The sequence below is a fragment of the Canis lupus genome, chromosome 18 (assembly GCF_011100685.1).
Source record: "Canis lupus familiaris isolate Mischka breed German Shepherd chromosome 18, alternate assembly UU_Cfam_GSD_1.0, whole genome shotgun sequence".
Taxonomy (NCBI): Eukaryota; Metazoa; Chordata; class Mammalia; order Carnivora; family Canidae; genus Canis; species Canis lupus.
The window spans coordinates 53,711,813-53,726,231 of record NC_049239.1 but is presented as its reverse complement, the minus strand read 5'-3'; the positions used below and the strand labels follow the sequence as shown (position 1 = coordinate 53,726,231).

The 14,419-nt window shown below is 42.3% G+C and overlaps 1 pseudogene; it reads right to left on the bottom strand.

The window, feature by feature from the left end:
- Positions 1-11,018: 11,018 nt before the first annotated feature.
- Positions 11,019-11,530, bottom strand: LOC100686822 (annotated as a pseudogene).
- Between the last annotated feature and the right edge of the window lie 2,889 nt (positions 11,531-14,419).

Here is a 14,419-nt window from a genome sequence, read left to right as displayed (position 1 = left end):
CCCTCATTAGACCCAAATTTGCCACAAATCCTGGATTTACTCTTTTTTTTTTTTTTGAGAGAGAGAGAGAGAGCATGTACATGGGCAGGGGGTAGGGGGCAGAGGAAGAGAGAGAGAGAGAATCTTAAGCGGGCTTCATGCCCAGGGTGGAGCCCCACATGAAGCTCCATGTCAGGACCCTAAGATCACGACCTGAACCAAAATCAACAATTAGATGCATAACCGACTGAGCCACTCAGGCACCCCTGGATTCTACTTTTCAGTAAGTCTCAGAATAATAAAGCAAATACTGGTTCTGAAAAGTAGACTTGGCACGTTCTCCAAAGGGTAGACCTGATCTCTGTCAAAGAACAAGTCAGTTGGCCCATGAAGCCTGTGAGTGTCAAAGGTGCTTTGCATGTAGATTGTAAATTAAATCACGTGGGGGGGCCTGGCTGGCTGGGTTTGGAGGAGCATGCAGCTCTTGATATCAGAGTTGTGAGTTCAAGCCCTACATTGGGTATGGAGATTACTAAATAAATAAATAATAAAAAATAAATCATTGCTTGTAAAATTCCAAAGGAATTGCAGATGTAAAGATTATCTCCTGGTATAAACTGAAACTTCCAATTTGTATGTGCGTGCTGAGGGAGAAGGAGGAGAGGAGTTTTGACCCCAGCCCTTCAATTTGAAAATGAAGCACCCAATAACATTTTTGTTTTAAGAAAAGAAAACTGGTAAGCTATTCCTCAGTGTTAACTTAATCCAGTCTTCTGTTTAGGTGAATAGGATGTGACATCCCAAGAGGGACAGTCACTGATGGGAAGTCCAAAAACACAGTTAGCGGGCGGTGGGGTGGGGGTGGGGGGGGTGGGTAACTGGGTGCCGGTCATTAAGGAGGGCCCTTGAAATAATGAGTATTAGGTGTTATATGCAACTGATGAATCAGTAAATTCTACCTCTGAGACTAATAATACATTATATGATGATTAAATTGAATTGAATTTTTTTTTAAAAAAACCACAGCTAGTAATTGGTATAAGAATTAGTGCCCCGCCCCCCGAGCCTGCCAGTCTGCAAATCTCTGACAAACTTAAAAACACATTTTTTATTATAAAATACTTCAAATGTATGAGAAAAAAGCTATTATATTCATACATATATATACTCATACCTCTCAGCTTTTACAAATCTAAACATTTTGACATATTTGCTATATAACATTTGCTAAGAAATGAAATATCACAGAGATGGCTGAGCTCCTCCGAAAGCCTTCCTGCTCCCTTCTCCTTCTCCTTCCTTCCCTCCCCAAGCCAACCCTCCCTGTGGCCTGCTTGTCATTCCCTTACCACTTCTGAAACTTTTACTGCCCATGTATCCAAAAGCAACATAAATCAACGACTTTCATGTTTATAAAACTTAAATAAATGGTATCCCTCTATAGTGTTAATCCTGAAACTTTCCAAATTTCTTACACCTCCACACCATACAGTTTCTTCTCAAACACATTCGTCTTTTCATTTACTCTTTCACTCAATTCTTGTTTCTTGAACATCTGTTACAGATGTTGCCACCAAGATTGACTCACAGATAAAAACCCTAGCTCTGACTCTCCGATTTCTGATTTGGCTTCCGGAGGGCCTGGTCCAATGAAGCACTCTCAATGCCCAGGCTGTACAATTTACTCGGGTGACATGATCAATGAGAAAATACAGGATAACCTACCTGCCCCTATCCAAAGGAAGGATAATTCCAAGAGCCAGGGTTCAAGTGACCTGAGGTCCTGCCAGAGCAGAGAGCCATAGATGGATGCATCAGAAGGTCCTCAGAACCAGTCTCAGATGCTGGCCTGCTGCTGGGTCCCCTGTTCCTGGTTGTAGGGATGCCTCCAAGATGGTCCCAGTGTCCTACTCTTCCTGATCTGGCATAAACATTTAAGGATATTAACCTTCCCGCTACTTCTCTATCCTACTCAGGACAAGTCCCACAGTGCTCCAACTCCTTGATTTGGCTACAAGCAGAAATGGGGAATGAGGAGTAATTGACAAGCAAAGCCTTCATTCCTGTCCCTCTTTAAATGTGTCAAAACTGGCCATTTGAGATTCCTCTGTCCCTTTTTTATGACCTTGTCACCCAACACAGAGCATTCCAGTGGTTGCTTAACACTTTATTAATCCTAGTTCTTAGTATGAGTCAGAGCACTTTTGTGGTCAATGACAGAAAACTCAACTCAAACTGATATTAAAAACATTTTTTCAGGGGGAGAGGGTGTATTGCTTTTTGTTCTTGCTGCTGTGGGAGAATTAGCAGGCCACTGAATTTGAAATAGGTTAATAAAAGCAGAGTAGCAGGATTGTTCCAGAAGGGAAGGATCTCAGGAGTGGAAGACAGTTCTGGCAGGATTCCAGGGGAGGCAGAGAAGAGATGCCTGTGGACACCTCCAAGGTCTTGGGAGCAACGAGGAAAGTCTCTGGATTGTATTCAAGAAGTTTGTCGAGCTCTGGGAAAGTGGGTCTAGCAGTGGATCTAGGCGGTCAGCAAAAGGCTCACCTGAGAAAATCAGAGTAATGGAGACAACTGAAGGCAGAGCAGGAAAGGATCAGGTGACTGCAGGTGGAGGTCATTCCAGGCATTCTAGCATGTGCACAGGGAACAGACTCCTATTAAGAAGGAAATACGGAGGGACACCTGGGTGGCTCAGCAGTTGAGCATCTGCCTTGGGCCCAGAGCGTGATCCTAGAGTCCTGGGATCAAGTCCCACATCAGCCTCCCTGTGAGGGGCCTGCTTCTCCCTCTGCCTATGTCTCTGCTTCTCTCTGTGTGTCTCTCACAAATAAATAATTAAAATCTTAAACAAAAAAGAAGAAGGAGGAGGAGGAGGAGGAGGAAATACTGGGCCGCCAGGGTGGCTCAGTAGGTGAAACATCTGCCTTTAGCTCAGATCATGATCTCAGGGTCCTGGGACTGAACTCCCTCCTCAGCTGGGAGTCTGCTGCTCTCTCTTCCTCTCCCTCTGCCCCTCCAACCCCCCCTCCCCCGTGCTCTCCCTCCATGCACTCTCTCTCAAATAAATAAATAAAATCTTTAAAAAATAACAAAGAGGGACGCCTGGATGGCTCAGAGGTTGAGTGTCTGCCTTTGGCTCAGATCATGATCCCGGGGTCCCAGGATCGAGTCCCATATTGGGCTCCTTGCCTGGAGCCTTGCTTCTCCTCCTCCTGCCTTTGTCTCTGACTCTCTCTCTGTGTCTCATAAATAAATAAATCTTAAAAGAAAAAAAAATAAATAACATAGAGGGCAGCCGAGGTGGCTCGGCGGTTTGGCGCCACCTTCAGCCCAGGGCGTGATCCTGGAGACCTGGGATCGAGTCTCACGTCCGGCTCCCTGCATGGAGCCTGCTTCTCCCTCTGCCTGTGTCTCTGCCTCTCTCTCTCTCTCTCTTCTGTGTATTCTCATGAATAAATAAATAAAATATTTATAAATAAATAAATAAATCTTAAAAAATAAAATAAATAAAAAAATAAAGTATCACTGATGAGGTTTGGGATGAGGCAGGGCCAAACATGCAGGGTTTTAAAGGCTCTGTTAAGGATTTTGATCTTTTTTCTGAGAACAAGAGGAGGTAATTGAAGGGTTTGTTTATTTTTGTTAAAGATTTTATTTATTTATTCATGTGAGACACACAAAGAGAGGCAGAGACACAGACAGAAGGAGAAGCAGGCTCCCTGTCGGGACCCCGATGTAGGATTTGATTCCAGCACCCCAGGATCACCCCCTGAGAGGAAGGCAGACACTCAACCACTGAGCCACCCAGGTGCCCCATCTGAAGCAATGCATCTTTAAGCAATGCGTGTTTATGTCTGTGTGATTATCAAATTTATAATTTGAAAAGATAACTGTGGAAATATATTGCAGAGAACAGAGAGTAGAGACAGGAAGACTGGATAAAAGTCTGTTGAATTGGACCAGGACAGAAATGAGGAGCCATGGGGAATACAGTGGTGGTGGTGGTGGGAAATGCAGAAAGGAGACAGATTCTAGAGTTCCTGAAGGAGGAAATTCAACAAAATAGGGGGACAGATTGGGGAGGGAGATGGAGGTTCCAGAGGTAAAGGAGCTGAAGAAGGGCTAATTGGTTGCTGTAAGCTAGAAGTACACAGAGTAGCAAGGACAAATGCAGCTCACATCCATGCTTCTTTCTGGAAACAGCACCTCCATTTTCCCTCTTGAAATTTTTCCTTGTCACTACAACCAAGTAGTTTGGGTGAAACTTCTCTCATCCCCCACATCAAAGAGTTGGTATAAGTCCGGTATGGTTGCCAAATAAAGTGCAGGAAGCATACTTGGGACATACTGATCTTCTAACTTTATTCATTGTTTATCTGAAATTAAAAGTAACTGAATGTCTTGTATTTTTATTTACTATATCTGGCAACTCTAGATCCAGGCCTATTAAGAGGCCTAGTAAGAGGACACAGAGGTTGGTTTGGAAAAGGCCAGGAGTCCTAAGCCAGGCTGATGATGGCAATGCCCTTTGGACATTGATGGAGCTCTCAGAAAAGAGTTTGTCATATTCCACCAGGTTGCAAAGCTAGCAGAACATAACATCAGCTGCAGGAGAGGGCCTAAGACCCAGATCTGGCCCATCCAAATATTCTTCAAATTGCAATGCTTGGTTCATCACTGAACCTAAAACCCAAGCAAAGTCAGCAGGACCCAAGCATGGGGCTAATGATGGGATTATGAGGAAGAGAGATCCCTGTGTACTGGTGTTGCTGAGCTGGAGGCTGTAAGCCTGGAGCCGCTGGTGACCATGTGATGGGGTAGGCCTGAAAGTGAAGCCAGCAGAAGCAAGAGAGAGAAAGACCAATGCTGAGTCTTGTCAATATTCTGTGAGCCCCTAATATCAGCCAGGCCTGAAATCACCCTGAACTCTTCAGTTCACTGAGAAGCCTGATTAGAGGGAGACCCCTGGTTCAATGTCATACATGTTGAGTTCAAGGTGCCTCTGATGTCAAGCAGCCTATTGCTCATGTGGATCTGAGCTGGAGGTTTAAATTGGCAATTTTATTTTTATAGATGGTGATTAAATTCCTCATGCCTGGAGCCCAGCCTGGCACAAGGTAAGGATTCAATAAACTTATGAATGAATGAATGAATGAATGAATGAATGAATGAATGAATATAGCAGTCTGATTACTCTTTAGTAGCCCCTTAAATCCAGAAAATCCTGGTCCTGCCTGTCAGAAAATCCTGCCTGTGTCTCTGCCTCTCTCTGTGTGTCTCTCATGAATAAATAAATAAAATCTTTAAAAAAAGAGAGAGAGAAGATCGTTTTACTTAAGATTTTATTTATTTATTTTTATTTCAGAGAAAGAACATGCACTCTAGTGTGCATATGTGTAAATAGGGGGTGGGGCAGAGGGAGAAGAAGAAAAGAAATCCTAAGAAGACTCCCTGCCAAGCATGGTGCCTCACACAGGGCTCAATTCCACCAACTGAAATGAAGAGTCAGACGCTTAACCAAAGTGAGCCACCTAGGCACCCCTAAAACCAGAAGTCCTGACGAGCCCAGTCAAGGTAGACAGGATAAATAGAATGAATACAGCTGAAGAAAACATTAAGGAACTGGGAGATCAAATTGAGTAATTTTCCCAGAAGGAAGAATCAAAAAACAAAAATAGTAGAAAATATAAAAGAAAAACAGAGGATAGAAGTTGAAGTACAAGACCCAGATAATAACATTTCAAAAAGAGGAACATAAAAATACATAGGAGAAAAATGTATGAAGAAATTTTTTAAAAGATACATTTACTAGACTTTTTTAAAAGATCAAAGAAAAAAAAATAAAATAAAAGATCAAAGACTAAAAAAAAAAAAAAAGATCAAAGACTCTGTTTCCGTCAACACAAAAAAACAAATAATCCAGTTAAGAAATGGAAAAAAAAAAAAAAAAAGAAATGGGCAGAAGACATGAATAGATGTTATTCTAAAGAAGACATACAGGGACACCTGGATGGCTCAGTCGGTTAAGTATCTGCCTTCAATTAAGGTCATGATCCCAGGGTCCTGGGATTGAGCCCCACATCTGGCTCTCTACTCAGCAGGGAGCCTGCCTTTTCCTCTCCCTCTGCCTGCTGCTCTCCCTCCTTGTGCTCTCTTTCTCTCTTTGTCGAATAAATAAATAAAATCTTTTTTAAAAAAGAAGACAAAGAAGACATTCAGATGTCCAACAGACACATGATAAGATGCTCATCATCACTCAACATCAGGGAAATACAAAGCAAAACCCCAATGAAATATCACCTCATACTTGCCAGAATGGCTAAAATTAACAAAACAGGAATCAACAGATGTTGGCGAGAATGCAGAGAAAGGGGAACCCTCTTACACTGTTGGTGGGAATGCAAAATGGTGCAGCCACTCTGGAAAACAGTATGGAGATTCCTCAAAAAGCTAAAACTAGAACTATCCAAACCTAGCAATTGCACTACTAGGTATTTACCCAAAGATACAAAAATACAGATTTGAAGGGCATGTGCACCCCAATGTTTATAGCAGCATTAACAACAATAGCCAAATTACGTAAAGAGCCCAAATGTCCAAGAAGATATGATATATACGTGTGTGTGTGTGTACACATACACACACACAATGGACTATTACTCAGCCATCAAAAAGAATGAAATCTTGCCATTTGCAACAACGTGAATGGAGCTACAGGGTGTTATGCTAAGTGAAATAAGTCAGAGAAAGACAAATATCATGATTTCACTCATATGTGGGATTTAAGAAACAAAACTGATGAATATATGAGAAGAGGTTAAAAAAGAGAGAGATAGAAAGAGAGAGGGAAACAAACCATAAGAGACTCTTAATGATAGAGAACAAACTGAGGGTTGATGAAGATAGATGGGTGGGGGAAGGGCTGGATGGGTGATAGGTTATTAAGGAGGTCACTTGCTATGATGAGCACTGGGTGTTGTATGTAAGTGATGAATCACTGAATTCTACTCCTAAAATCAATATTGCACAATATGTTTACTAACTAGAATTTAAATTAAAAAGAAAAATAAAGGCTCTGTTTCCAACCAAGATAGAGAGTTTTCAGCAGGTCAGTGCTCCCACTGCAAGAATTAGAAGGAAAAAAGAGAAAAGAGAAAAATTGCAAGAATTGTCTTTTTAAAGTTAGCAGAGAGCTATAAATGCAATACTCTGGATGAATGAGATAAACGAAAATTTCAAAGAGGGAAGAGGCTTTCCTTCCTGAATGAGCTGAGGATCACTGCCCGAATACTCTTCGCTGGGGCAATTGCCAATTCTGGGGACAAAAGCTTAGTTCAGGCAAAGGGACTCTACTGGGAGAAAGAGAAACCAGAGGAGCTTTTGATGGCCATGAGGAGCTGCAGGATCTTGCAAGTTCCTACATTAAAAAAGTGAAATCTTGGGGCACCTGGGTGGCTCAGTGGTTGAGCATCTGCCTTTGGATCCCAGGACTCTGGGATCAAGTCCTGCATCAGGCTTCCTACAGGGAGCCTGCTTCTCCTTCTGCCTATGTCTCTGCCTCTCTCTCTGCATCTCTCAGGAATAAATAGACAAAATCTTTTTTTAAAAAAGTGAAATATTCTACAGTTTCATGGTGTTTAGAAGACAAAGTCCAATTCGAGAAAGAGAACCTACCTGAAACAAAGGATATTTGCCATATTTTGAAGATACATGGGGCAGGAGGCAGGAGCGTTAAGCTCAAAATCTCCAATACTCAGAATAAAATCTTGCACTGGCTGAGATAGAGAGGTTCCAGACCTGAAGAGGGACCATGCCTGGGGACTGAGGATGAAACAAATGGTAGATAGAGTCTTGGTAAAACCAGATCTCATCCCCCACTGAGCTCCATCCCTTACTAAATGGATGTGGTCAGTTTCTTAGTGCCTGAGCCTAAAAGAGTACAGGTAGAACATTCTCTGGTGGGAGATGAAGCCGTCTGTATAAAAGACAATGGTCCTTTGGGTCTAGTATGTACAACGCTTGAAAGTTACCTCTGTCATAACAACAAGGAAAAGGATGGACAACCCGAAAAATCAACAATTCTTAGATCTGTAAGAGAAGTGAGGTCCCAGCAAGTGATAAAAGGTCTCAGAGTGATGGGGACATGCACAGTGAATCCCAGAAGTGAGAGCATCAAAGTGCTGCCTGGAAAATTTGAGGAACAGACAGTGGGAAAACGGAATCACAACCTACCAGAGCAGAAATCCACAAGCTGAAACCTCCATGGGAATCAGTGCTAGGGTAGGGAACCCTGAACTATAAGTGACGAATTGCTGGAGGCTCAGTGTGGACAGTGCTGAGAGTTAAAATCTCAGGGGCTGGGAGGACTCCGTCATAAGTGGGTCTGGACACTTTTGTAAGTTTTATCTCCAGGAACCTGACCTAGTTCCCACAGTGAGTATCAGAGAAAAGTCCCCTCACACTTTGGCAGGGGGAGAGGGAAAATAACCATTTTGAAATATGCCACATATTCTGTCCTTCTTACCAAGATCTGCTTTCAAGAAAAACTTTAGAAGCACCTGGCTGGCTCAGTCAGTAGAGTATGTGATTCTTGATCTCAGAGTCATGAGTTCAAGCTCCATGTTGGGTCTGAAGTCTACTTTAAAAATAAGAAAAACAAACAACAACAATCAAAAAACTCTTTTAGGATCCCTGAGTGGCTCAGGGGTTGAGCGTCTGCCTTCGGCTCAGGGCATGATCCTGGATTCCCAGAATCAAGTCCCACATCTGGCTCCTTGCACGGAGCCTGCTTCTCTCTCTGCCTGTGTCTCTGCCTCTGTGTCTCTCATGAATAAATAAATAAAATCTTAAAAAAAAAAACTATTTAACTAGAGCCTAACCTGCTGGGTTTTTTCCAGAGCCTAACTGATCTGGGGGAAAGAAAATACCCGACTCCAGAGAACTCTAAACATGCTGTCCTACCTAAGGGAGGAGGGGAGAAAAAACAATTCCAGAAGCACATGTGAAGTTCACAGTCCAGAGGTAAAGGCTCACTAAAAGACTGAGACCTAACCATGGGACTATAGCATGCTTCCTCCTCCCCACCTTACCACCTGCATTACTACAGGCTGATCTACAGCAGTTCCTTATACCCAGTACATCATGTCTGACTGTCAAAAAAAAATTCACAAAATGTACTAAAAGGCAAAAAACAAAAATACTGTTTGAAGAGAGAGAGCAAGCACCAGAAGCAGACATGGCAGAGATGTTGGAATTATCAGACCAGGAATTTATTTTTTAAAAGATTTTATTTAGGGGGATCCCTGGGTGGCGCAGCAGTTTGGCGCCTGCCTTTGACCCAGGGCACAATCCTGGAGACCCGGGATTGAGTCCCACGTCGGGCTCCCAGTGCATGGAGCCTGCTTCTCCCTCTGCCTGTGTCTCTGCCTCTCTCTCTCTCTGTGAGACTATCATAAATAAATAAAAATTTAAAAAAATAAATAAAAGATTTTATTTAATTATTTGAGAGAGAGAGCACGAGCTACGGGAAGGGAGGTGTAGAAGGAGAGAGAGAAGCAGGCTCCCCACTGAGCGGGGAGCCCCAACATGGGGCTCGCTCCCAGGACCCTGAGATCATGACCTGAGCTGAAATCAAGAGTCAGATGCTTAACTGACTGAGCCACCCAGGTACCCCTCTGTAAATTCAAATTTTTGATCTATATTCTTCTTCTTTCTGAAGAATTACTTTTTTGGCATTTCTTAAAAGAAATGGCAGGTCTACTCACAAAAAATTCTCTCAACTTTTATTCAAGGAAATCTTTATTTCTCCTTCATTTTTTTCCCCTCTCCTTCATTTTTGAAGGATAATTTCACAGGATACAGAATTCTAGATTGGTTGGTTTTTCTCTATCAATGCTTTAAATCTCTCACTCCACTCTCTTTTCTTGCTTGTATGGTTTCTGAGGAGAAGTCAGATGTAATTCTTACCTTTGTTCCCCTAATAAGTGAGGAGCTTTTTTTTCCCTCCTCCACCTTATTTCAGAATTTTTTTCTCTATTTTTGATTTTCTGTAGTGTGAATGTGATATGCCAGATATAAACTTTTGTTTTTGCATTCATCCTTCTTGGTGTTCTCTGAACTTCATGGATCTGTGGTTTGGTATCTGACATTAATTTGGTGGAAATTCTCATATTTCTTCTGTTTTTTTTTTTTTTTTTTTTTTTTATTTCTTCTGTTCTTGTCTCTCCTTCCTCTCCTTCTATTTTCCCATTTTACACCTTTCATAGCTGTCCAATGGAGTTTGGATGTTTTGTTTTGTTATTTTCCATCTTTGTTCACTATGCTTTTCAGTTTTGAAGGTTTCCCTTGATGTGTCCTGAAGCCCAGAGATTCTTTCCTCAGCTGTGTCAAGTTCTGATAAACCTACCAAGGGTGTTTTTCATTTCTGCTACAGGGTTTTTGAGCTCTGGCATTTCTTTCAGTTCTTTTGTAGGATTTCCATCTCTCTGCTTAGATCACCCATCTGTTCTTTTATGCTGTCTGCTCTATCCATTAGAGCCCTTAATGGATACAATTTTAGCATCTTAATCATAGTTGTTTTAAGTTCCTGGTCTGGGGGCAGACCGGGTGGCTCAGCAGTTTAGCGCCCCCTTCAGCCCAGGGCATGATCCTAGAGACCCAGGATCGAGTCCCATGTCAGGCTCCCTGCATGGAGCCTGCTTCTCCCTCTGCCTGTGTCCCTGCCTCATTCTCTCTCTCTCTCTCTCTCTCTCTCTTTCATGAATAAATAAAATCTTAAAAAAAAACTTAAAAAAAAATTCCTGGTCTGGGGGCACCTGGGTGGCTCAGTCAGTTAAGCGTCTGACTCTTGATTTCAGCTCAGGTCATGATCTCAGGGTCCTGGGGATTGAGCCCCATGTGGTCCATGACTTGTGAGAGGGCTCCAGGGTAGTTAAAAAGCTGCCTAGTGGCTACAGGAAGAGGCTCAGGCCCAAGCCCTAACACGAGGGGGATGCCATAGGGGTCCTTCAAAGGATACTGGGTTTCAGAGGCTCCTAGTCATGCTTGAGGGTGACCCTTTGAAAGGGATACTGGTCCAGCCCCACCTGGAGACCAAACAGCCTGCAGATGTGAGTCAAATGGTCACCAGCTTCATGGTGAGTTTCAACTCCTCATCTAAGGAGTGGTTCTCCAGGAAGTCACAGAGATGGGAATCTGCGTGGGCAGAACCCAGGGAATGCAGATCCAAAAGGGCCTGATTCAGGTTCTTCTCAGAACCCTTGTGGCTCCCATGGCATCTGGGGTTTATCTTAGGACAGCTTCTGCATGTCCCAGAAGAGAGCATAGCTATAGCACTGATTTTCATCTTTAAGAGAGTCTCAGCACCCTCATGCTTCTCTTCAGCCAATTTGCAGAAGTGGCCAATGCCTTCCAGAGCCACATTGTCATGGTCAATATAGAAGCTTAAAGACAGGCAGGTGCAGGAGGCCCGCAGATGCATGTTGACCAGGTGGTTGATGACAGCCTCCACCTTGGTGGAATAATTCTGATGAATCTGGGAGCTCATGGTTGATTGCAAATAGGAGCTAAGCTCAAAATAGGGTGTTGGCTGGTTCCAGAGGCAGAGGGTGGCCAAGAAGATGGCTCCAAAGGTTGTGATTGGAAAAAGAAAAAAAAAAAAAAAAAGGCTGGGTGGCTCAGTGGTTGAGCATCTGCCTTCGGCTCAGGGAGTGATTGCATGGTCCCCGGATCGAGTCCCACATCAGGCTCCCTGTATGGAGCCTGCTTGTCACTCTGACTATGTCTCTGCCTGCCTCTCTCTCTCTGTCTCTCATGAATAAATAAATAAAATCTTTAAAAAAAGAAAAAGAAAAAGAATAAAAAAGGCTGGAGGGTGGTCAGAGGCTGGTAGAAGGGGTATCCCTGGGTCTATTCCATCCAAACACTGTTGAAGCAAGAGACAGATCCACGTGATTTCCAGATGCACTGCCCATTTTTCTTATTCTTAATTGATTCATCAGATAACAGTTTGTCCAAAGTAATAATAGTAACAACATATTCAAATGTATATTTTTTATCAAATAAAAATAATAAAATAAAAAAGAAATAATAAATATAAATAATAATAAAACGAGAACAAAATAAACAATAAGAATTACAGCAGAGGGGCACGTGGGTGGCTCAGTGGGTTAAGCATCTACCTTGGGTCAAGTCATGACCCCAGGGGTCTGGGATCGAGCCTCACATTGGTCTCCCTGCTCAGTGTGGAGTCTGCTTCTCCCTCTGACCCTCCTCCCTGTTCGTGCTCTCTCTTATTTGAGAGAGAGAGTGAGAGAGAGAGAAGGAGAGCACAAGCGTTGGAGAGGGAGAATTAGGCTGCCTATCCAGCAGGGAGCCAATGCAGGGCTTGATCCCAGGATCCTGGGATCATGACCTGAGCCAATGGCAGCCGCTTAACAGACTGAGCCACCCAGGTCCCCCAATAAATAAAACCTTAAAAAGAAAAAAAACATTATAGTGAGTCAAATAAGCCAGATCTGAAAAAGCCACATATTGTGTGGTTCCATTTATATGAAATGTACAGGGCAGGCAAATTCATGGACAGAAGATGAATCAGTGGTCATGGGAGGCTGAGGGGAGAGGGCTGCAGGTTTCCTTCTATGGTGATAAAAGTGCTTTGGAGCCAGAGCTGATGACCTCACAACATCGTGAAATGTACAAAATGCCACTAAATCGTTTGCTTTAAAATGGTTATCTTGTTATCTGAATTTTACCTCCTTTTTTTTTAAGGTTCTCATGCTCCCATCTTCCTGGTTGGGCCCTCAGACCCTGAGCCAAAGGCAGATGCCTAACCGCTGAGCCACTCAGATGTCCCATGAATTATCTTGTTATAAAATTATAAAATCTAAGGTTCTCTGAAGAAACACTACTCATTTCAGAAACACACACATACATACACATCTTATTTTTCTTTTCCTTTCTTTTTTAAGACCCAGATCACAGAATTGAATTAATCATATTTTGTTATCCACAGCTTACTGAAATTTTGGTCCATACATGGGGAAGAATTTTATACACATATATTGAATTAAAAAAAGTCATATGTAGGTTGCCTGGGTGGCTCAGTCGGTTGAGGATCTAACTCTTGATTTCCGCTCAGGTGATGATCGTAGGGTGGTGGGATCAAGCCCTGTGTAGGGCTCTGTGCTCAGCAGGAAGTCTGCTTCACACCCTCTTTCCTTCCCTCTCCCTCTGCTCCTCCTCCTGGCCCCTTGTTCTTTATCTCTCTCTCTCTAAAATAAATAAATCAATCTTTTTTTAAACAGATGCAAAGAGTAGTTATTATTTTTTAAGTTTTTTGCTTATTTTACTGATACTACATTTAAAAACAAACAAAAGTAACCTGTGGAATAGAGGCCAGAATAATAGGTGATATTCCACCTCACACTGGTCAGAATGGCTAAAATTAACAACTCAGGAAACAACAGATGTTGGAGAGGATGTGGAGAAAGGGGAACCCTCTTACACTGTTGGTGGGAATTCAAAATGGTGCAGCCATTGTGGAAAATAGTACGGAATTCCCTCAAAATATTAAAAATAGAACTATCTTATCTTACTATCAAAAAATTAAAAATAGAACTATCTTACCCAGCAATTACACTACTAGGTATTTATCTAAGGATACAAAAATAGTGATTCAAAGGGGCACATGCACCCCAATGTTTATAGCAGCAATGTCCACAATAGCCAAAATATGGAAAGAGCCCAGATGTCCATCCACTGATGAATGGATAAAGATATTATATATATATAATGGAATATTACCCAACCATCAAAAAGAATGAAATTTTTTAAAAAGGAATGAAATATTGCCATTTGCAATGACATAGATAGATCTAAAGGGTATTATACTAAGAGAAATAAGTCAGTCAGAGAAAGATAAATACCATATGATTTCACTAATATGTGGCATTTAAGAAACAAAACAGATGAACACAGGGGAAGGAAAGGAAATATAAAATAAAGAAAAAACAGAGGGAGGCAAACCATAAGAGACTTCATGACAGAGAATAAACTGAGGGTTACTAGAGGGGAAATGAGTAGGGGGATGGGCATTAAGGAGGGCACTTGATGTAATGAGCACTGGGTGTTTTTTTGTTTTTTGTTTTTAAGTTATTTATTTATTTATTTATTTATTTATTTATTTATTTATTTGAGAGGAGGCATGAGCAGGAGGGAGGAGCAGTGGGAAAGGGAGAAGCAGACCCCCACTGAGCAGGGAGCTATGAGAACTCAGGGCTTGACTCCAGGACCCTGAGATCATGACCTGAGGTGAAGGCAGATGCTTAACCTACTGAGCCAACCAGTTGTCCCAAGCACTGGGTGTTATATGAATCCCTAAATCTTACCCCTGAAACTAATAATACACTCCATGTTAACGAAATAGAATTTAAAT